General features: G+C 32.6%; 1 protein-coding gene and 1 long non-coding RNA gene across 4 annotated transcripts in view; one reads left to right on the plus strand and one right to left on the minus strand.

Moving 5' to 3' along the window:
* LOC129756378 (neogenin) overlaps positions 1-23,911 on the minus strand; it is a 502,299-nt gene that overhangs the window by 357,326 nt on the left and 121,062 nt on the right. The gene's annotated exons all lie outside the window — the stretch shown is intronic.
* LOC129756386 (uncharacterized) overlaps positions 17,416-23,911 on the plus strand; it is a 43,859-nt gene continuing 37,363 nt past the window's right edge. The window contains exon 1 of the long non-coding RNA XR_008739453.1: positions 17,416-17,489. This is a non-coding gene — a long non-coding RNA (uncharacterized LOC129756386). The remainder of the gene's footprint in view (positions 17,490-23,911) is intronic.

Genomic DNA, 23,911 nt, shown 5'->3' on the forward strand with positions numbered 1-23,911 from the left:
GCAAATCGGTTCAGTAGTTTCCGAGTCTATAGGGAACAGACAGACAGACAGACAGACAGAAATTCATTTTTATATATATAGATATGGCGACCGTCAAAATTTCCAAATGGATTTTAGAATTCAAAATTTGAATGCTCTTCTAGGATTTAGAATCTTATTATATTTGGTTAAATTCATCATCTCTCCGGAAGTCGTTTGAAATATTTCCAAAAAATTACAGCTTGTCAAATTTATTAAACTTGGAATCCTGGAACCTCTTTTTCGTATCGAATGCTGCAGAAAAAGATATTCAAAAGTAGCGGAATGCTTACGCTTCTTGCAAATAAGTTTCCTGCGAAAGACGTCGCGTCATTGTAGCGATTCTTCTGCTAGACATAACAAAAGTCGGAAAATGATGATTGTTGAATTTTCCTAGCGAAAGAGTTCCGCACCATTCTTGGAATATTTAGTGCTTGGGGAAAGTGAGGCTGTTGATGATGATGCCGCTTCTGGGTACGATCCGGTGATGATAAGAAGCAATTTTCCGTTCAATGTAAGTGAACTGACGGGCTCTGTCTGATGCGAAAGGATTATTCCTACCAGTTTCATCCCCCCATTCCACGGGAAGAAGATGAGGAAAGGGGGGATGCTTGTACTGGAAATGATTGTCTTTTTTTCTTCTTTCGAGGATAAAATAAGGAAAGAAGAGCTTCTATCGGAACTTTGCAACAGTGTGTGTACCTCTTCAGACGCCCAGAAGCATTTGTACTTGGAAGTAGATTGTTGTGCAGTTTTTGTGAAGTATTTCCCCTCAAGAAAATCGTGCTATCGGGGTTTAATAAGGCAACGTTTTTACTTTAGGAATATGGTGTTCCTCAGACTTGAGTGCAAATTCACTTCAGATTCAGAAGTATCTTCGGTTAATTTACAGTTGTGTTCTGAATTTTTCAAGGATGATTTTCATGTTTATGGTATTCTTTTGAGCTTCAGTACCGAATTAAGATATGTTTCCTTTAGTCTCTTAAGAAGCTCAGATAGATTTTTGTGTGTGAATGTGAAATCGGTTCCAAAAAGTCAAACGAAACTGGCTTGCGTGCACCAAATAAGCTTTGCTTTCAACATACAAATGGTATCAAATAATATCTTACTTTGACGAGGAAGGATATATATAGACGGATAGATCACTTTCCGGGAAAAAAACAAGCACGGAAAAGGCGGGAAAAACGAATTAACTATTGCCTCTGTTTGGCTCGGTATACTTTTGAAAGCGGAAAATTTGCCATATTTCGGAAAGCTGCTAACACCCATTCAACTCTCAGTCAACCGAATGGAACAGAATCGTGCAATAGTTTTGCTCAAGGCAGCTCCGATTCAGTTGAAATATAAGAAGTAAAAAAAACTCGAGCCTGAAAGCTTTTCACTTTTGCCCCTACTACTCTCAAAACAGCCACTTCCTTTAACTGTGTGTCTGGTAAACGGATACGGCCCAACGCGATTGGGAAACAACTTTCTGTGCCTTTTCAGCTTTCGGCGAACTTTCCCGGAGACTTCCTTCAAACCCCACCCACTATCTTCCGCGGGAAAGCCTAGGCCGGAAAAGCAAAACGGCTTAACCCCGTTCGCATCTTTGACTTTTGCGTTGTCAAGTGTGTTTCTCTGCGGAGTTTAGTAGTATTTGTGTGTTTGTGTGTCAACTACATACTTCCACGAGAACACACACACCCACACAAACACTTCGCCAGTCCCGCATAAATATTACATTTTACGATCCCATCCGAAATTTGAAGCCAAATTGAATGGAATGAATTCAATTTTGAGCTAGCAGCCTCAAACGAGAAATTATGTTTGTGTTGCTACTAAAAACGTTACACGGAGATTGGATCGTCTTTCGAAAGAAAAAAAATGCCAGCCCGGAGAACAAGATTAGCGATAGGAAAATTGGTTACAGCTTTTTTCCTCAGCTTAGTAAATCTATTTGGATGCAAATTGTATCAAACGGAAATTTCATGCTTTACTCCTACCCAGCAGATTCCGAAGTTTAGTGGCCAACTTATTAAAAATTTGGAAAAATATAGGCTGCGTTCGCTTAAATTTATTGGAAGAAGTCTAAAGTGCTTGGTGGATCTATGACTTGAAAAATAAGAATTAATAAACGAGAAATTTGAACCGAGAAATTGGTAACGCGAAATAAAAATGAGAAAACTGAAAACCCTGAACTGAGAAATGAGAAATGAATAAACTGAAAACCCTGAACCGAGAAATGAAAAATGAGGAATAAGAAATGAGAATTGAGAAATGAGAAATGAGCAATGAGAAATAAGAAATGAGAAATGAGACATGAGAAATGAGAAATGAGAAATGAGAAATGAGAAATGAGAAATAAGAAATAAGAAATGAGAAATGAGAAATGAGAAATGAGAAATGAGAAATGAGAAATGAGAAATAAGAAATGAGAAATGAGAAATGAGAAATGAGAAATGAGAAATGAGAAATGAGAAATGAGAAATGAGAAATGAGAAATGAGAAATGAGAAATGAGAAATGAGAAATGAGAAATGAGAAATGAGAAATGAGAAATGAGAAATGAGAAATGAGAAATGAGAAATGAGAAATGAGAAATGAGAAATGAGAAATGAGAAATGAGAAATGAGAAATGAGAAATGAGAAATGAGAAATGAGAAATGAGAAATGAGAAATGAGAAATGACAAATGAGAAATGAGAAATGAGAAATGAGAAATGAGAAATGAGAAATGAGAAATGAGAAATGAGAAATGAGAAATGAGAAATGAGAAATGAGAAATGAGAAATGAGAAATGAGAAATGAGAAATGAGAAATGAGAAATGAGAAATGAGAAATGAGAAATGAGAAATGAGAAATGAGAAATGAGAAATGAGAAATGAGAAATGAGAAATGAGAAATGAGAAATGAGAAATGAGAAATGAGAAATGAGAAATGAGAAATGAGAAATGAGAAATGAGAAATGAGAAATGAGAAATGAGAAATGAGAAATGAGAAATGAGAAATGAGAAATGAGAAATGAGAAATGAGAAATGAGAAATGAGAAATGAGAAATGAGAAATGAGAAATGAGAAATGAGAAATGAGAAATGAGAAATGAGAAATGAGAAATGAGAAATGAGAAATGAGAAATGAGAAATGAGAAATGAGAAATGAGAAATGAGAAATGAGAAATGAGAAATGAGAAGTGAGAAATGAGAAATGAGAAATGAGAAATGAGAAATGAGAAATGAGAAATGAGAAATGAGAAATGAGAAATGAGAAATGAGAAATGAGAAATGAGAAATGAGAAATGAGAAATGAGAAATGAGAAATGAGAAATGAGAAATGAGATAAGGAAATTAGAACAGAAATCAGTGGAACGATAGCTCATATCTGAAAATTTCCGATAGATTTCCGAAATCTATATACAGACCCCGTTCGTTTTTGGCAACATTCGATTTTGGCAACATTCGATTTTGGCAACATCCAATTTTGGCACATGTGCCAAAATCGAACGGTTTTTAGAAACAACATTTTCTTACAGTTTTCGTTATAACTTGACCAATTTAATTTAGAAAAAACCCCATAAATTCGTTTCTATGTTCTGAAATAGTGATAAAATGCAACAATAAAAATAAAAGTTTTTATAAAAATTTATAAAGTAATTAAAAAATAACTAAAAGATGATAAATTCAAAAAGATAAAAAAAAAATTCAAACAAAAGACTGAAAATGACAAAAAACAACTGAAACATGATGAAGAATGACAAAAACAGCGAATAACGCAAATAAACATTATAAACAAAACAAGAAAAGTGCAAAATGTATCAAAAACATGATGAAAAAAATTAAAAATGACTACAAATGGTCGGAAATTGACTGAAAGTAACATTTTCAGTGATAAAAATAGTTATTTTGTAAAAATAACTAAAAAAAAAAAACTAGAGGAAAAAAACCGTTCGATTTAGGCAGCATCCGATTCTGGCAACACAAAATATACGGGCGTGTTGCCAAAATCGAACGGGGTCTGTACTTGAAGGCAGAGCGTTTAAAGTTTCTCAATCCGAACACCTTCACGGGATTATTTGCCGTCAACCAGTTTTAGTTAACTTTTCAACCTTCAAGCAAACATCGTTTCCGGTTAATCACTTCCGGATCCATTAGTTACGATCTAAATGGGAATATAGCGTTTTTTTGTTTGCTCTGGCTCCGGCCGGCTGTCATCCTCTAAGGACGACACTACTCGGAGAGATCTTCCCGTTTATTATTCATTTTTATGGCTTGTGTGCTGTCGTATTAATAACCTTGCTTGGGACTGGGTATTGTCGCTTTACCGATACAGTGCAGCCGGCAAGACTAAGATGAAGGGACTTCTTTGCTATCACAAGTCAACACGTGGCGACTTACGGTTTCTGCCCTGAATCTAGAGCGGGTGCAGTCAGCCATCCGTAAGGGTATATTAGACTTAGAGCTGAGAAGGAAGCTACTTCCTTCTTGGTTTTCGTTGTAGGATTTTTCGGAAGAAGCAACAACACCTTCCATAATAAGAATCATACCGTCAACTGGGGCAACATGCAACAATTTTCAACTTCAATGGCTTCTAAAAAACTTATGTTCACAGTTAATCGTATCCTTTATGCATCAAAAGTTTTAAGGATGCTGGGGCATCAAATTGGCGTAGTTAAAAAAATTATTGGTTTCTTCAGTTATTTTTAATTTTCTAAAAACATGTGATTTTCACACTCCTTAGAAAATGGGGTAACTTGCAACAAACTTTGTTTTTAATGAAAAATCTTATGAACACGTACGAAAATTCATAGTTTTTAGTATATTTGCGATGCCTTAAAGACCATTACGCATGTCAACACCAATTGCAGTAGTTTTTGGGTCTGTAAAAACAAATTTTCACATTTTTTCTGAAAATAAGGATGCTGCATACATTTAGGGGTTAAATAATACTACGAAAAATTCTACAAGTTGAAATCATAAAAATAAATGTTTGGATGAATGAAATTTAAATGTTTACAAACGCGTGATGCAAAACATTCATATTCCAGCACATGGAAACGAGATTTACAAGGTATTTCTTTGTTTTGCATTTTGTTGCATTTAACCCCAGACACCTAACTGAATTTTAAAAATATTCATTTAAAAAAATTGGGTGATTGTTCGAAAAATATTTTTACACTAACAATGTTGGTTTAACATGAGGAAACCTGTAAAAAGTTTGTAGGTAATTTTATCAAGCCGATCCGTCATACTGGGTTAAGTTTTTTTCGGCATCAAAAAATGATAAAATTTGTACATTTATTGCTCGATTTTTCAAATTTTACATAAAAATAAAAAACTTAAGACAACTAGCTTAAGATGCGAGAAATTATGTCATCATCACTTTGTAATCATTAAAATATAACTTTATTACAATACATTAAATTAAAAATTGATTCAATGTAGTATTATAAAAATGTTGCATCGAACCCCGCTGTTGCATGACGCCCCGTTTGACGGTACTTTGGCTTGGCCAGATTGAAGCCAAGAGGAGTGAGACACAAAAAATAAAACACTGAATCGCTCCACAACTGGCAGCTTAACCGGGAGACAGTCGGGAAATCCCCGTACCACACATTTCTCAAACTCACGTAAGGCACCGAACTAAACTGAACCCTGGACCGGGCAAGTTTAAATCCGGAAAAAGAAAGCAAAATATAAAAGGAGATTTTTCAAGATCAACATGGAAAGATAAACTCGCCCCTTTTTTTCTCGTCTGTTTGATGCTGCTGAAGCTGCAAGACCAACGAGTTTTTTTTCGGTTCGAAAGATTCGTTTGGCTGGTACAGCAAAACAAGAAGTATTGGTTACCCTCGAGATGCTGTTATGGAGCCCAGAGAAACAACTAAGTTTAAGAACATCAACAACAACGGCTGCTTAGTGGAGAAGGGTAGCTGATTCGAATGTGGATTCGATTTGAGACTGTAAAGACTTCACATGAATTCCTAAATTTTATAAGGGTCAACTATTGGAGCTCCTACCTTCTAATATTCTTAACCCGCAAAATCACTTACCGAAAAGAATGAACTATAATAATTTTCTTCATGGCTGGAACCATCTCGAGTTTGGGGCATTTTTTTCGGACTTTTTTTTGCTCGTTGGAAACTAAATCTGGTTTCTACTAGATTTCGGAAAAGATAATTTATCACTTACTCCCTTTTTGGTTGGTGCTTTTGTAGGGTTCATTGTGAAAAGAATAACTCGACTTAATTTCAGCCTAGGAAGGATTTTTTTTAAAATGATTTCAAATAAATGATTTTAATTTTTTATTCGAAATATGAAATAATTTGAAAATAAGGGAGATAAGGGCATAACGACCACCCAGGGCATAATAAGCACTCCTTTTTTCTACAAAAGTACGTATTTTCTTAATTAAATTTTTATAAGGATTTATTTCGTATTACCTATAGTATTAATTTTTCACCAAAAAAGAAATATCCTTATCATCTTTACAGAAATATTAAATAATAACCAGCTAGGTTCTCAAGTGACGAAAATATTATAATTTTTGAGCACCACCAAATAAGCTTTTATGACCTTAAAAGCATCTTGATCTGAAATGTACGCACTGCATTACACATGATTTACACATTGTTTCTCAATTTTCACCATCATAAAATTTTTGATTTTTCACTTTCATCAATTTTAAAACGCGTTTTTACTTAAATCTGTTGACCTGGGGCGAACAGAGCACTTTTAATGGGGGCAAGATGAGCGTTTTCTGCCGTATATTCTAGTGTATTCTTCTATATTTCTATGAATGATAAATGAAAAAAAATCACCTTGACCAGGAATCGAACTCGAGTCTACTGATTACCTCTCCGACACCTTACCAATAGGCCATATCGACAGATGAAACAAGTCAAGCTGTAGCTCTATTATTCAGTTGACTTCATCGAGTCGAATTCGCTACTAGATTTCTCGGCAGAAAACGCTCATCTTGCCCCGAAAAATGATTCTTCTACTGCCCCAGGGGGGTTCTCATTATGCCCCTACAGTGACTGGTTTTCAGCTATTGGCAAAGTCTTTTAAAATGCGGTTTTATCTAGTTTTTCAAGTTTCATCCAATAAGCAATAGACTATTTGAGTGTCTGAACACGAAACAATGATGTAATTCACATATTATAGCCGTTCTTAAATAAGCGTTTTCCTTAAGGTGGCCATTATGCCCTTATCTCCCCTCACGCTTTGAAAATGAAAATATGAATACCGAACGAGTATTCGAAAGTAACATGTGTCGACTAGAATATCTTGTTGTTTTAGTAGCTTAGCAAAATTCTAGAGAAGTTGCCTTTCCCAGTTCAAGCCTAACGCATTACTTTTAATTCAACCGATAGAACCGATAGATAAAATTAAAAATAGTCGGTGATTTTCTTGTTTTTAGCTATTTTTTTTAATTAAAAAAAACGCACGAATAGGCGAATAAATCATGGTTCAATTAATCCAATAACATTCTGGTACCGAAATGTACAAAATGCATTCTGTTTTCTGTTCGTTACTGTCCATATGTAAATCGGTCAACTTTCAATAAAATAGCAATAAAATAGCAGCTAATTTCGCCAACACTGGCTCACACACAATGCTAAGAAAAAACAGTGAGTATTTCTTGAATACCATTTTGACAAGTCGTTAGTGCTTATGGTTTCTTAAGGAATTTCATAAATATGCAATTTATGAATATATTCACTTTTACCTTATTAAACTTAAAGTTTTTTGAGAAACATTTAATAATTTTCCCCGGGCAATATTTGGCTTAATACCGGGTATTACTATAACTTTTATCTTTTAAACCATTATTTTTGAAATTTCCGTTGGTTTATAAATTCTTAACCCCTTTCCTTCCTTTTTTTTGGAAATAAAATATATAAAAAACTGAAGTTGCTTAAATGGAACCAATCGACAGTACTGAGTTTCATTATTGAATTTCCATTCCTATTTCCTGTCATAGACTTGAAATTTGAATTGAAACATTATCAACTGATTAAACCAAAATTTTATTCACTACTAAAGTAAAAATCCTGAATTCAGCATATCACTTTTCAAAGATCATTCTCGAATAATATTTTATCATAAAAACGATCTCATAGTTGACGAGCTAATATCAATGAGTGATTCTATTAACATGAATATTTCTACATATGTTTTTAATCTTACTTTTTTTCCAGATTAAATTCATTGAGATTTTCATGTCTTGTGTTTTTGCCTCAGTTGCTGAAGTTCAGTTTCATGTTTTTTTTCTGAATTTTGAGAACTCAAGACCTTTGTTTAAGATACTAAACTCATTTTGATTCCTTATCTGACTTTTTTCAATGATAGCTGATTCTGTATTTTGAACATTCAATCTCTATTCTGATTTTTTTTTCTATCGATCACTTTTGCGCTTTGACCTTTTTGGCTTTAAAGGCATCTAATAAATTTTTTGTCACATTTAGAATAACAATTTGATAACATTTTTTCTGATGAGAATCAGAAAATGATTTGAAATTATGATTCAGGTTTGAGACCCTGAATTGTGGTTCTGAATAAAATCTGATTTAAGTTTTGAATTCCTAAACTCTTATATCTGTATCTCCATGAAATTTGAATTAAATTGTTTTGTTTAATTTTTGAATTTTTTATTCTATGTTTCGAATCATCATGATACTTCCCAATTGTAATTAGGTACCGTAGAACGAGGAAAATGTGATCACCGGAGTATCTTTGACCAACAATAATTTTTTGCACATTATCATATATAACTCAATCTACAGTTTGAATTTTTGAAAACTGTATTCTAAATTTGAAAGCCTATGAATTAGATTTCAAATAGACACAATTTGGTATGAATTTTAAATTTCTTTCTGTTAGTAAAAAAGTTATTTATAAATCTTAAAATATCTTCTTTGTCCAAGGCTGCAAAGAAACAGCTCTCCTGATGAAACCAAAAAGCATTTAGAAGCAAACGTGTTGTTTAATGTGTAAGAACTATTTTTTTCTTTGTTGTATAGTTATAGTGCTATTTTTTTTTTATAGTTTTAAGAGATAAGTTTTTGATATTTAAAAAATATGAACATTTTCCAAGAGTAAGCTCGTATTGGATAAATGGATAAAAACCCTATCAAATGGTTAATTTTGAAGGAAAAATGAAAATGGAAAAAGTGAGTTGGCCTAGAGGAATGTGTTAAGGTATAAAAAAAATTTTCATTTGTATTTTTTAGCTGAAACTATTTAGCAATCGTTTAAATTTTTGCCCCTAAATGTATGTAACATAATTGTACTTTTTTCAATTTTGAATATTTTTAAAAGAAAACGTTAAAATGCAAGATAAAATTTGATAAACTAGCATTTTTTAATATTATGAAGGTGATTTGATCCTTTATGATCGAGAAAACTCGTTCAAATCGTCAAATTAGAGACTGATCAATGTAACCCCAAAGCATCAAATTCAAAACACAGCTAAAATCGATTTGTTGATCAAATTTAAAGTGGTCGAATAAATTTCTGCAACCATGTTATACGTTCATAGGAGTCCAGTACTGGTTTTAAGAATATGAAACATGCCACATTAGGCTGAGTCAATTTGGGGTCATTTTTGAATTTCTCAAACCCTGGGGTCTAAAAAGCTTCGTCTTGGTCCAAAACTCTTTCATGATTTTTAGTAGAATTTTTAGGTAACGTTTACATGAGTAAATTTTAACTTTTAGGTTTGTATGGATCAACATCATTTTTGCTTCTTCTGTGAAACCAAGCATGGATGAGTTTTGAACCAAAACGAAGCTTTTTAGACCCCAGGGTTTGAGAAATTAAAAAATGACTCCAAATCGACTCAGTCTAATGCCACATTCCCCTTAACAGAAAAAATAAACGAAAAATATTGAAAAAATTGATCAATATTACCCCGGATTACGGTAAATATTTCTCGATGAAGCCCTTTGTGAAATGAAAAACATATTAAATATCTATCCAGTATTTTTTTTAAATCAAAGAATTTTAGCTAGTAATAAGGTTATTTAAAAAAAATCGAGTTAAATTTTGCATTTTGCAGTTCAAATGAGAGCTTTTATTTTTGAGAAATTTGTAAACTCTTCCGTAATGTTTTTTAAAATACCAGAAACTATCTTCTACGCAGACAACATGGATATTTGAAGACATTATACTGAACTCATCTCCACTTCCTTTACCCGTTTAAAATGTTTTGTATTCTATGGGATAACATTTGAATATTTGAATTACCCCCCGTTGGCTTAATACGGCTCTGACTATTGTCTATGGGTGCGTCAGTGTGAAAATATTTATACGTGGAACAAAAGATGAAAAATGGAGTTTATAATAATAATAGCTCATTCGGGAAAGCAGAGAAAAGCGGGAAAGAGTCAGGATTTGAAATCGACCGGGAAAATGCGGGAAAAATTCAGGTATTCCTCCAATAAATCGGGAATATTTTTTTCATTGCCTTAAAATGTCACAGAAAAACTGGAAAATTTTGAATTTAACACTTTACCCATGTTCGAAAAAATTTAACTCGAAACTTCTAAAATGATAAAATTTAGTCCAGTTGCTACCGACAAATAGCAGGAAGAAATAAAAAAAATTCCGTTCGATTTTTTTGCGATCCCAAATATGTTAACTCATGTTGAACTTGCATTATTTTTTTTGTTTGAATGACGGAATGTCTTTGGAAAAATTCCGATCATCAACCATTAATAAATAATATTATAAGTTACATAAAATTAAAATAGTATTTAAAATTGTAACTCTAACTACGAGTCGATATCTGCATACGGAGTCCAGTAAGAGGTTCGTCGTTTACTGAAGAGAAAATTTCAAAAGGTTAGCTTACATGTATTCATTTTAGCAAAAAAACTAATGCCAAATTGACATTCAACTACTTTGGAGTATAAAAAAATTCACGATAAAAAAAGTGCAGCTTCACATTTTTTCTAATAAATTATTTCTGCCGCAGATTTCTCGAATCGTTGGATGAGAAAACGGTTCATCATGAAAAATTACTTTTAATAAATGCGCGTTACTCAACGTTATTGAGTTTGGGGCTTGGATTACTTAAATTTATGTTTGAATTTAATATTTTGAACCTTCAGTGAACTTTTTTTACACATATTTCAAATCAATGAGAAACAAATTACTTTATTTCTTGCGTGAATTCACTTATTTGTTAAATGTAATTTTTTAGAAATGTGCCATTTTGACAGAACCAATTTTATTACAATGCATCATTTTTACTTTCCCGCTTCGTTTTAAATAACATTTTGTAAAAAAACAATAAGTTTCTGATGGGAAATCACATATTTTTTTTTGTAATATTATCACTGCTTTGAAAATTTCTGTAAATTACTCAAAAATGCCCCAATTCTAATTGGTTCCAAAATTTGTGCATTTTCTAATTTGATAACACTTTTTAAAATATTCTTATTGATTTCGAAACTGGTTTTCTTGTGAAGATATGTAAGGTAACGGACCTACTTTGGACCGCTGTGGGAAGTGCCCATGTTATTTTTTGGATTAAAACAGTACATGTTTTAATTTTTGACCGCTTTATCCGTTCGTTACAAAGATCAAGGCTTTGTCTATCGAAACATATCGTAGTTTGTTTTAATGTAACAAGATTTAAGCTTAAAAACATGTTTCTTCGATAATTGCTCTGGTCGGTATTTTGGATAGCTGTAGTTTTTAAATTCATCACAGCTATGCAGAAAATTTATTGAAAGTTGACTTCGATAATGGCACGTCCTCCTGAAATGGATTTAATTCGGCCAACTGTGAAAATTCAAAACTTTATTTTAAATTTTCCCTCTCTTATCATCTTATGTAAATATAATGTTAGATATGATAAGATAAGAAGTAACTTTTCTTTTTTTTTTTTTTTTTTTGTAGCGGCCCACCACACTCCCCCACACCAAAAGGCTCAATTGAGCCCCCTGGTAATGGACGCTACTGTTCTCAGCATGTCTGGCAGCAATGAATAATAAAAGTTAACGCGAGCAAATTTTAATCATGCTGAGAACACAAAATTGTTTAATGTCGTGCGAGGAAATGTATTATTTAACTAAATTGACAACAATATGAATCTCAATGGAAAATAATTTCCTTTGAAGAGATTCATTATACTATATTTACTATTACACTAATTATATTTACTAATTTTATCAAGTTATGTTCAATAATTTAATAAGATAAAAATACAAACTACAATTTTTTAAAGAATAATAATATTAGAAATTAACGCTACAAATATGCAAAAGGTAAGCAAAACAAAGACTGGTTGATGATCGACTGTTTTAATGGTTCAATTTTTCTTTCAAAAGCTGTATCACTTTGGTTTTGAACATGGAACGATTGGTTATGTTTTTAATATCAGTTGGTAAGGTGTTGTATTTAGTAGGTCCAATAAACGAAATTCTTTTTTGCCCTAATGATGTTGTGGATCGGCTTCGTTGCAAGAAATCTGACTGGCGAGTGTTATGAGTTCGCAACCCCGTAGTAAAATGGAGGTTTTGAATATTTTCAGTTGAGTGTAGATTATCATAGATATATATAACAGTTTGCAAATCACAGAGTTCAGATATTGGAAGAACGTTATGCGTTCTTAAAGAGTATAGCTGAAAGGTAGGGAATAACAAAGGGAGTTTTAAGATGTTTTTCAAGCATCTATTCTGGAGCGTTTGAAGTTTCTGTAAGTGAGACAAAGAAGCTCTTCCCCATATCATAACAAGGTAGTTCAAATGAGAGTGAATAAACGCAAAATAAAATTTAAAGAGAACATGTTGGGGAACAAAATTTCTCAGTTTCCAAAGAACACCGCAAAGAGGAGTAATTTTTTTTTCCAGGTGTTCAATTTGACGATTCCATGAAAGAGTTTCATCTAAGTAAATTCCTAAGTATTTGAAACAACTAACTCTCTCAATCGTATTACCGTATTACTGGGTCATTAGTACGAGGCAGTTTTTTATGTGAAGAACGAAACAACATGTATTTGGTTTTTGTATAATTAAGTGAAAGTAGGTTTGAATTGAAATATTTTGAAAGCAGTTTTAGGTCGTCTTGCTGAATTATAATATCAGGTGAAGTTTCTGAATAAAAAAATTGCTGTATCATCGGCAAATAAACGTGCTGTGCCTTTAAGTTGAAGGTTACATAAATCATTTACATATAAGAGGAAAAGTAATGGCCCGATATTACTCCCTTGTGGTACACCGATATCAATATTTCTTAATTCGCTTCTTGTATTTTCAATAGCCACAAACTGCTTGCGATCTTCTAGGTAGCTACGAAGGATATTATTTGCTGTTCCTCTTATCCCGTATTTATGCAATTTGGACAATAATATGTCATGATTTAGAGTGTCGAAAGCTTTTTTGAGATCCAAAAACAATACCCCAACAACATTTTTTGACTCTATTTTACATATGATAGATTCCACTAATTCTGAGATGGCAATTTGAGTGCTCGAGCCTGATCTAAATCCATATTGCAGTTTATAGAGTATATTGTTCTGATTTAGAAAGTCTACAATCCTATTAACAAGAAGCTTCTCGAACACTTTACTAAAAACGCTTAAGGTCGAGATAGGACGATAGTTATTGACGTCAAGCGAATCGCCAGCCTTAAAAACAGGGATAACTTTCGCAATTTTTAGACAGTTCGGGAAAACTCCTGACTCTAATATTTGGTTAAAATATTGTGTGAGTATGTACGAGAATGTTTCATGGTTGTTTTTTAGGACATTAACAGGGAAGCCATCTGGTCCATGACCCTTTTTATTTTTAAGTGAAAAAATAACTAATCGAACCTCGTTTACATTAGCGGGTCGTAAGAAGATTGTATTTTCTACCTGTGCGATATGAGACAAATGATCATTTTCAGTGTCTATTGGAATCTCTTTAGCCAGGTTCTTTCCAATTGTGGAAAAATGTTTGTTAAATTTCTCACAAATCTGTGTACTATTGGTTATAACACCTCTTTCATCTGAAAGGTTGATTGAGGAAGTCGTTTTAGATTTACCTAAGAGCGTATTTATGTTTTTCCAGAGCTTAGAATGCGGAGAATTATTTAATAAGCGCTCGTAATAGAGCCTTTTACATTCTTGTTTTTTTGCACTCACTTTTTTATTTAAATGAATTAACATCTCTTTCAAATTGTTATCATTAGGATGCTTTTTTGATCGTTTTAAATAATTATCTTTTATTTTGATGAGTGTCCACAGGTCAAATGTCATCCACGGACAGCAATTACCTTTAAGTTTTACCCTTTTATTAAGTGTACGAGTAGAAACTTTCACAAAGCGATTGTAAGTTGATGTGATTTCTTGTAGGCCTTCATCAACACTTTCTGGTATGAATTTGATTTTTTTTTTCTGTTAGTTAAAAAATTTATTTCAAAATCTTAAAATATCTACTTTTTCCAAGGCTTGCAAACAAACAGCTCTCCTGATGAAACCAGAAAGCATTTAGAAGCAAACGTGTTGTTTAATGTGAAAGAACTACTTTTTTATTTTTATATGTATTGTTATAGTGCTATTTGTATAGTCTTTTAGAGATAATTTTTTAATATTTAAAAAAGAAGGACATTTTCCAAGAGTAAGGCCGTATTGGACAAATGGATAGAAACCCTATAAAATGGTTAACTTTGAAGAAAAACTGAAAATGGAAATAGTGGGTGGGCCTAGAGTAAGGTGTTAAGTTAAAGTTTCATTTGTACTAAGATGATAACTTTAACTGAATTTGTTCAAAATTTTCATGATTAAAATGATTTATGGGGGAAATATTGGGAAAAAGCTAAAATGAGATAAAAAATATGTACCCGGTCCAAAATAAGTCCGTTACCCTTTATGCGCAGACTTTGAGCTATTCTTAGTGAGGTTTAAAAAAAAATGAAATCTCAGGATTCATGACAATTTCTTCACTAAACCTAGAATTCAAAGTATATTTAAAAGTTCTTAAATGGGCAATGATATTTGGCTTTATTGAGAAATTGATAATAAAATCACCAATAAAAGTAGAAAGGGTAAATAAAAGCTTATGAGATTGATTTTTTTTCAGTTCATGATAATTGGGAATTTCGTGAGTACATGTGGGTAAAAGTCTGAGAAATGTGGGAAATCAAAAATTGGATTTAAGTGGCCACCCTTTTTATTAAATGTGAGTGATAAAAATGTTGATAAAAAAAATTCGATCTGTAAGTTTTTGAGAATTTTGTTAAAAACATCGAAATTCTGTGATTTGTGACACAAAGTTAATTTGCTCAAAGTTCTGTGATATTAAAGATTTGTTTTGTGATTTTGGCAACCTTGCTCTGAGGGCTTTTTCTATTAAAAATAAATAACGACACCCTACCTTGAAATGCTATTGAGTTCGAAGTACCGTAATCCGGGGTAATATTGATCACTTTTTTCAATATTTTGCGATTATTTTTTTCTGTTAAGAGGAATGTGGTATGTTTCATATTTTTAAATTCAGTACTGGACTCCAATGATCGTAAAACATAGTTGCAGAAATTTATTAGACCTCTTTAAATTTGATTAAAAAATCGATTTCGTCTCTGTTTTGAATTTGATGCTTTAGGGTTACATTGATCAGTCTCTATTTTGATGGTTTTAACGAGTTTTCTCGGTCATAAAGGATACAAAACACCTTCATAATATTAACAAATGCTAGTTTATCAATTTTATCTTGCTTTCTAACGTTTTCTTTTAAAAACATTTATAATTGAAAAAATGACTATTATGTTGCATACATTTAGGGGCAATAATTAAAATAATTGCTAAATAGTTTGAGCTAAAAAGTACAAATGAAACTTTAACTTAACACCTTACTCTAGGCCCACCCACTATTTCCATTTTCAGTTTTTCTTCAAAGTTAACCATTTTATAGGGTTTCTATCCATTTGTCCAATACGGCCTTACTCTTGGAAAATGTCCTTCTTTTTTAAATATTAAAAAATTATCTCTAAAAGACTATACAAATAGCACTATAACAATACATATAAAAATAAAAAAGTAGTTCTTTCACATTCAACAACCCGTTTGCTTCTAAATGCTTTCTGGTTTCATCAGGAGAGCTGTTTGTTTGCAAGCCTTGGAAAAAGTAGATATTTTAAGATTTTGAAATAAATTTTTTAACTAACAGAAAAAAAAATCAAATTCATACCAAATTTTGTCCATTTAATACTCAATTTATAGGCTTTCAAACGTAGAAAACAGTTTTCAAAAATTCAAACTATAGACTGAGTTATTGATGATAATGTGCAAAAATTTATTGTTGGTCAAAGATACCCCGGTGATCAAAGTTACCCTGTTTTACGGTAATCAATTATTAGCTACATGATATGGTTTTATTTTCAAATATGTACTTAAATTAATCAGTGGATTCTTCCTTCCGCTTTAGCCTGAAGTTTCCTCAGGAAAGAGAAAACAAACCAAATTGGCTCACAATCTGACCTCCAGCCTTTTCCTAACGCTCCTAAGCTTAAGCTGAGAAGGACACTTCTATTTAACAAACGGTTCAGTTTTATCAGCCGCCCAAAACTTTTCGCTTTCGTCGATGCCAGTTTCGGATTCCTTCAGAAGACGATGACAACAAGCGACGGCATTTAAATTAAGTGGAACAAGGAAAAACATGCTGGTGCCAACAATTCCCCGCCTATAATCATAAACCTTAATTGTGAAGAGATAGCGCCACGAAAAATCGAAGGAAAAAAGTGAAGAAAAGAAAAGGCGGTCGCAAAAAAATGGAACATGGTTGGAGTTTGGCCCAACCAATAGATGTCGCCGCGCCAAACTCCACGTGCTTTATCCGATCCGGAAAGGTCTTTAGCCCATCATTTGCATCATCATTATTATTGGTGTCAATTTCGGATTACGAGCCATTACGGGTCGGTCATTGGGTGAAGGTTTTTTTTTCTGGATGGCCTCTTTCGGTCTGTTCTTGTTGTTTGTGTTGCGTTTCGTTAATTTAATTTTTGACCGGCCGCCGCACTTGGCTCATTATCCCAGGAAACGATTTGTCTCTGTAGCATTTAACGCCCCGTGATTAGGGCGTCCTCTTTGATGGCCGCGATTTTTTCTTCTTCTGGGGAATGGCTCATTGTGATTGGTGTGAACGGGTAAAATCGCATTTCCAGCTTTAATGACTTCCCACTCGGGACTCAGCACCGATTCTTCTGAAGTTGAAAATCTGCAAACTATCCGTAGCAAAAAAAAAAAAAATGAAAATAAAAACAAAAACAACGCTAAGTCTGGAAAGTGTCCGTTAGACAGCATCTGGCGCGGTTTCGCGGTTTCGATTTGCGATTCTTTTGAACCGATGATGAGTCGGTTATTTTGGGTAATTTCCGGTTTTACTTATCTGAATTTGTTTTTTTTTCTCCCTCTCTTGTTTTTTTTTCAGGTTGGTACCGTTTCTTGGTTCATCATTCCTTAAAGTCGGAGGTTTTTCAGCTCAGCCGAGCTGGAGAGTGGGAAAGGAAAGTGTGAGTAAATTAGTGGAAATAATTTTGTTTATTTGTGAGTTTGCCGTTAATACATTTTGTTAATACATACAGTAAAAATCTGATGTTGTCCCCCAATGATGCATTTGAGGATGATTAATAAGGGAGAGTGAGAAAATCGAGAGATTTTGAAGTAGGGTTTTTGGTTCAAATGATAAAGTAATGATAAAGTGAACATAAATAGCATAGGGAGGTTCTTGGATGATATTGAAGTCAATCACTCGAGTTGTTATCGATTATTGAAATTGTCGCGGGAATGCAAAGGCAAGGTTTATTTGTAGCTGTATCAAATATGTTGCTTACTTGTAGGACTTATTAATATTTTCCTCAAATAACTTGTTGATTTCCGAGAATGACGTTAAAAAATGGTGCTGAAGGCTAAAATACCGTGTTAAAAGAAGCCGTGTAAGAAAAAACTGAGCAAAATCAATCCGCGTAAAAAAATCTTAGTGTACACACACACATATGTTTCATTAGGTCTGTCCAAAAAATAGCACAGTGGTCCGAAAGGGGAAAACGAGTTTTTTTTCCTAGCGCCTTGGCTTTCATTTTATCTTTAAAATGTCTTCAAAACATTTGCTCCTTTAAACGTGCTTCATAACTTGAAAGTATGAAAAAATAGTCAAAGTCTACAATGAAAAATTTTAAAATTCTAACTTTTTTTGTTTCAATAGATAAAGCTTTACTTTATACTAGAAAGTTGTAGATCCTTTTAAACACCTAATAAAATTTTTTCTAATAAGATACGAAGTTACGGTCTTGGACAAAGTTGTTCAGCGGAAAATTTCCTCTGGAGAATTTATAAATTGGCACAAGAACTATTAGCAGCCTCGGTTTCACAGAAGAAACAAACATGATATTGATTTTTCAGTATATTCATTTTCCCATACAAACCTCAAATTTACTCATGTAAACATTACTTAGAAATTCTGCAAAAAATCATGGATGAGTTTTGAACCAAACCGAAGCTTTTTAGACCCCAGGGTTTGAGAAATTCAAAAAATGACATCAAATCAACTCAGTCCAATAAAGTAAAAAAAAAAAACTAGTGGATCAATATTTCAAGGTTTTGAACAAATTTTTCATTCAACTAAAGTCCGTTGCAGGTTACCACTTTTTCTGTGTAAAGTGAAAATAGTTTCTTATGGAGTAGTTTAAAACCATCGAACTAATTAAATTATTTATTTTTTTTATGCTACGTCACGGTGATGTACCAATTTTGAAACTTTTGATTTAAAAGCCGTTTGATTATGTGTCGATACAAATTTTTCAGAATTCATTGAAGTTGAAAAGTATAGCATGATACTCCAGTTGACAGTACCCAAGAAAATACAAAGTAATAAAAAAAGTTGAAGTTTCATTTACATATTGTAGTCCAAATGAAACGTTTTCTGAAAATTGAAAAATAAAAGTACCATATAATATTCTACAAAACGAAATCAACACTTAGAGTAACTCAAAAATATAATATAAGAAATATATTATTTAGTGCCAGCTAAAATTTGTTCAAAATTATTTCAATTTTCCGATCCCAAAATCTTATTTGCTCTTGTGTGAAGTGACATTTTTGTTAAATATTTTAAAAGAGCTACCAGTCCTCATATCAGAACAATTTTTAAAATTTCGCAATATAGTTACGTGACTAGGGGTCCTTTATTCGTCATTTGTCTTTTTTGCGATATAACCTTCGAAATCAGTCTAAACGGTGGTTTTTCGGATACTTTGGCTTAGAAAAAATATTTGCCTGGATGTTTTTTGTCACTTTCTTGAACCATACAATTAAATGGCTTTGATACTGTATCCAATTACACTAGTTTACAGAATTTAAAAAAAAATCGTGAATTTTATTGACCGATCTATATATTTAAACGGGAAATGTGAAATCTCGTCTGATTTGGTTGCCCTGAATCTAACTTTGCAATTTATCATTCAGTTTTTGTTTTACAAACAACTTTTGAAAATAAGTTAAAATCATTTAAGAAAATTCCGCATTTTTTTCTAAACTAAAAAAAACATCACAGTTAAAAATAAAGGTTTAAAATTAATTATCAACTTTCATCAAGATTACATGTTATTTTAAACTCTGCGAAAAAAGTTATATCAGTTTAGTTTTCCCCATTTTACACATTAAAAATAATCTAACCAAATTGAATTTTAGATATTTTTTAAAGCAAAAATCGAACCGTTTTGCAGGTTTCAACAAAATTGTTTAATGAAATCCTTTTTTCTATTTTTCGTAAGTAATGTCAGAAATACTTTTAATAATATCGTTTCAAATTTATATGAACTGTAGAATTTAACTTTTTTTAGATCAAACATCACCACCATCATAATGTTATTCCATAATTGAATGAAGTATAATTCAGAATAAGATTTTTCTTCAATGTACATTCGTTAGTTCATCAATTTATTGATGATTGATTTCACCTAAAACGTATACATTCTAAACTTATAAACTCCATATCATCTAAAATAACGGTGAAAGACGGAATTGGGCACACATTTAAAGTTCGGGACGATAAAATCTACCAAATGAATCATTACAACATAAATTGGCATCAAAATGCTGTTCCATTGAGAAATAAATTATATTTTATAAATAAGTTTGCAAATGGTTAAACGTTCTAAGTGATTTTTTTTCATGTTTTAAACATATATTTTTCATTATCATATTTTGTTGAATTTTTTAATAAATGTACCGAATTTTATAATAGAGTAATTTTCTATTTTAAATAGATTTACCGAATTTTTAAGTCATTTTTTTAAATCTTTTTTGAAATATTTTTAATAAGTTTGTGTTTGTTTTTCAATACTGAATCTTTGTGTTCTAAAACATTATCTTCTTGAAAGCCTTTAAATCTTAAATTTGAATAACATAAACATTGTTTCTAGCTTCTTTCCTTTCCAAGATCCGATATTGCAATTGAAAGCGTCAAAATATTCTGAGCTTGAAATTTTAAGCTTTAAAACTTGCGATTGATAATTTATAAACTTTTATTTCATTTTTATTATAAGTAATCTTAGTTTTTGATTAAAAAGCTTTCAAAATGAGCTTCAAAATTAACTTTTTATCATTTTATTTTGGTAACTGAAAAATAATAATATACAAAAAAGTTTTATCTCTGATTTTGATCACTGGCACTCATGAAATAAAATTGAATATCTTCATCTTTTTATCAAATTAAATTAAATCATCAACTATTAAATAAATTCTCCTAAGCTTCCGGAATTTTAATTCGATGTTTCGGAAATATTGTTTTCAAATTTGAAAACTAGACTGTTGAGCATAAGTTTCAGAATCAAATTATCAATTACATTTCATTAATTTGAATTATTTATCAATTACTTTTCAGAAATAGAATTGTTTTCAAACTTTCATTCTGATTTGTTTTGAAAATTTTGATTAATTTAATCAGCAGAATTCACAGTTTTCTTAGTTATTTTTATAACCATGGTGTTCGGATAAGAAAAGAATCCTCAAAGCAGCCTTTCTCAAGCTAAAGTAGCTTGAAGCTAAAATAGTTCACATTTCATTAATTTAGAGTTCTAAACAAGTGTTAGCTGAAAACTTACATTTAGTTTTCTTCCACTCGGGTTCTGACACTTGCTCGCGCTTGTTCGGATCGGCGAATGACTATCGCTTTTTAATTTCCGTCCGAAACCTTAGTTTTAGGAACATAACTGTTAGGATAACTTACTTAGAATATAAATTTACTACTTACCATTTACAATACAGTTGTTTGATTATAATTAAAGCTGATTGAAATCGTCCTGAACCTGGTTTGTAGGTTAATTTCCTCATACGTGACCTATGCGTATTTAATTAAATTTAGCAAACAATTTCATCAGTGGATTCGTTTTGTACTCACTGTTTAACCTTTTAGAGGTTTGAATAACTTGTAACCAGTCACTCTCGTACTACTAGTATTAAGAAATATCCGAACTATAAAGATTAGGAAATACTTTTTAATTTTAATACTTCGTACTACACATTTCCGACTTTTCCAAATTTCCAACTATCTCCCACTTGTTTTTGTTTATGTTTTCCCCCATTTTTGATAGCCTATCTCGCGCGCACTTTCTTACAAGGGCTGCCGAGTCACGTAGTTGATACACGCTCAACACATGGGTAAGAAAAAGTAGGTAGAAATCAACTTCCTTATTTATTGTGTATTTTTGGTGTTGTTATTTTTTTTGTTATATTGGTTATCTACCATGAGTGCACGGATTCACCGTAGTTTCTGCCTAAGTATGTGCTCACATGCATTCTTAGATTTATTAAGTTCGACAAATCTCCAATGCAGTGCGTACACCATACCCGGATCCCATGGCTTTGTATGAAATGTTATGGATGAATGTATTGTGTTGATGTAGGTTTGTTTTGGAAGAACGAGTCAATCAGGTGGGCTAGTTTATTTACCTGCTCAGCTGGCAACTGATTGGACATTCTCATTTATGTAATATTTTTTATCTACGGCACTTCAGTCTTTTATTTTTAAAATGATATCATATTTGAACCAACGTTTAAAGACTGGTCAGTCTCATCTTTACTCATCACTACATTTTTTGTAGTTTCCCTGAAGATGAGACTAACCAGTTCTGAAACGTTGGATTAAATATAATATCATCTTAAAAACAAAAGACTGAAGTGCCGTAGATAAAAAATATGACATCCAATTACCAGTCGATCGAAAATCATGTATTATTATTTATAGTCAGTTGTATGAGGAAAAATATCTTACCTGTTGGCAACTTCTGGGATCCGAACCCAAAAGTTTTCTTGCCGATACCGAGAGTCAAACCCAGTACGCCTGGCATGCCAAAACCAGACTCTTGCCATCCTATCCACTCGACCACATCGGCGCTTAGAAAATTTCCAAAAACACGACAAAAAAAAAGAAAATGGGTTTAAGTCTCTCCACTCTCCCATTCTGAATTTAAAAGTAACGATATGATATCAGGTATTACAAATATCGTTATCGGAAATTCCCGTCCAACCTCGAAAGTGATCCTGCAAAAATGCTATGTTCGACTAACATAAGTCCTCAGTCGATTGCAAACAATGAAAGTTCCCGCATAGTCCGGGTCCTATAGTGCCTAAACTTATGTAAAACTGTATGTTCTCGGAGATGTACCGAAAAATAAAAACCGCCCAATCTGTGATTCAAGACATCTTTCCACCCGCTCATGTTTTTGTGTCATATAAATTCAGAGGATTTCTTTTTTTGTGTCCTGCTGTTGTTCATCCTCTGTGCTTTGGTTAGAAATGGAATGATTCGGCGCCCTTTTTGGTCGCTGTTGTCGTCGTGGATGTCGTCTTCTTCCAGAGCCGTGAACTTTGCTGTATCTTTGAATGCATAAAAGATCAGCTCTGGTTCGTTTGGGGTTTGTAAATAAAAGAATTAAAAAGAGGAACTGAGAAGGGTTTAAAAGGGGAAGAAATTGTATGTTGAAAAACAAACTCGGTACACGAAGCTGCGATATTTTTTGGGTAAATATTTCTTTAACTCATATTTTTAATAATTAAGGATCTAGTTCTGAATTTTTCGTTGATAAGAATCTGGTAAAAGATAAATTAAAGTACGAAATCTTCTGCGGTATGGATTATGTTTATGATATTGTATCTCTTACAAAAACGTTGAACAATCTAAAAACACATTCTAAGATAGTCATTTCTTAATAATTTGAACTGTTTGAATCTTTTTAAACTAGACACTTTTTTTCAAAGAAAAACCATATTTGGGCCACCGCATAGCGGTATTGTGCAAACCTCAATAGAACCGAAAGAAAGAAGTGAAACTCGTGCTCTCGTATTACTGAACGAGCCAAAATAAAAAAAGACCGGGTTGATATCTCCCGAAGGTGAAGAAAAACAAGTGTTCTTGTTTGGGATTTTCGTACTTTTCCCCTTCGCTGCCAAAGAATTGAATTTTGTGGCCGCATTGTCAATGGGAAGACGAATTTATGAATGCCGCGGCGAGTTTTCATTTCCAGATATCAGATACCTTCTCTCTCTCGCTGTCAACAATGCATCATTAGGTGTTCTTTGCATCTGATTTACATTAATCTTCATCTCGTAAGTTGCATTCCAAAGGTTAAATTTCGACATGTTTATGGCAGCATTTCAGCTCATTGTTATTTGGTTCAGTTGATGCCGAGCTGAACTCCAGTGCAGAATGTAAAGTGGCATAAGCTCTTCCGTGCATCATTTTTATCGGGAATCCTCTGGAATGGAGGGGAATCTGTTTATTATTCCGAGCATCGATGGAACCGGTAGTTATTCCATCGTACATCGGTTTCAGTTGACCTGTAGGGTAACGGACCTATTTTGAACCGCTTTGGGAAGTGGCTATGCTATTTTCTGAAATAAAAAAGTACATGTTACCATTTTTGACTGCTTTATC

Source organism: Uranotaenia lowii, chromosome 3 (assembly GCF_029784155.1).
Source record: "Uranotaenia lowii strain MFRU-FL chromosome 3, ASM2978415v1, whole genome shotgun sequence".
NCBI lineage: Eukaryota > Metazoa > Arthropoda > Insecta > Diptera > Culicidae > Uranotaenia > Uranotaenia lowii.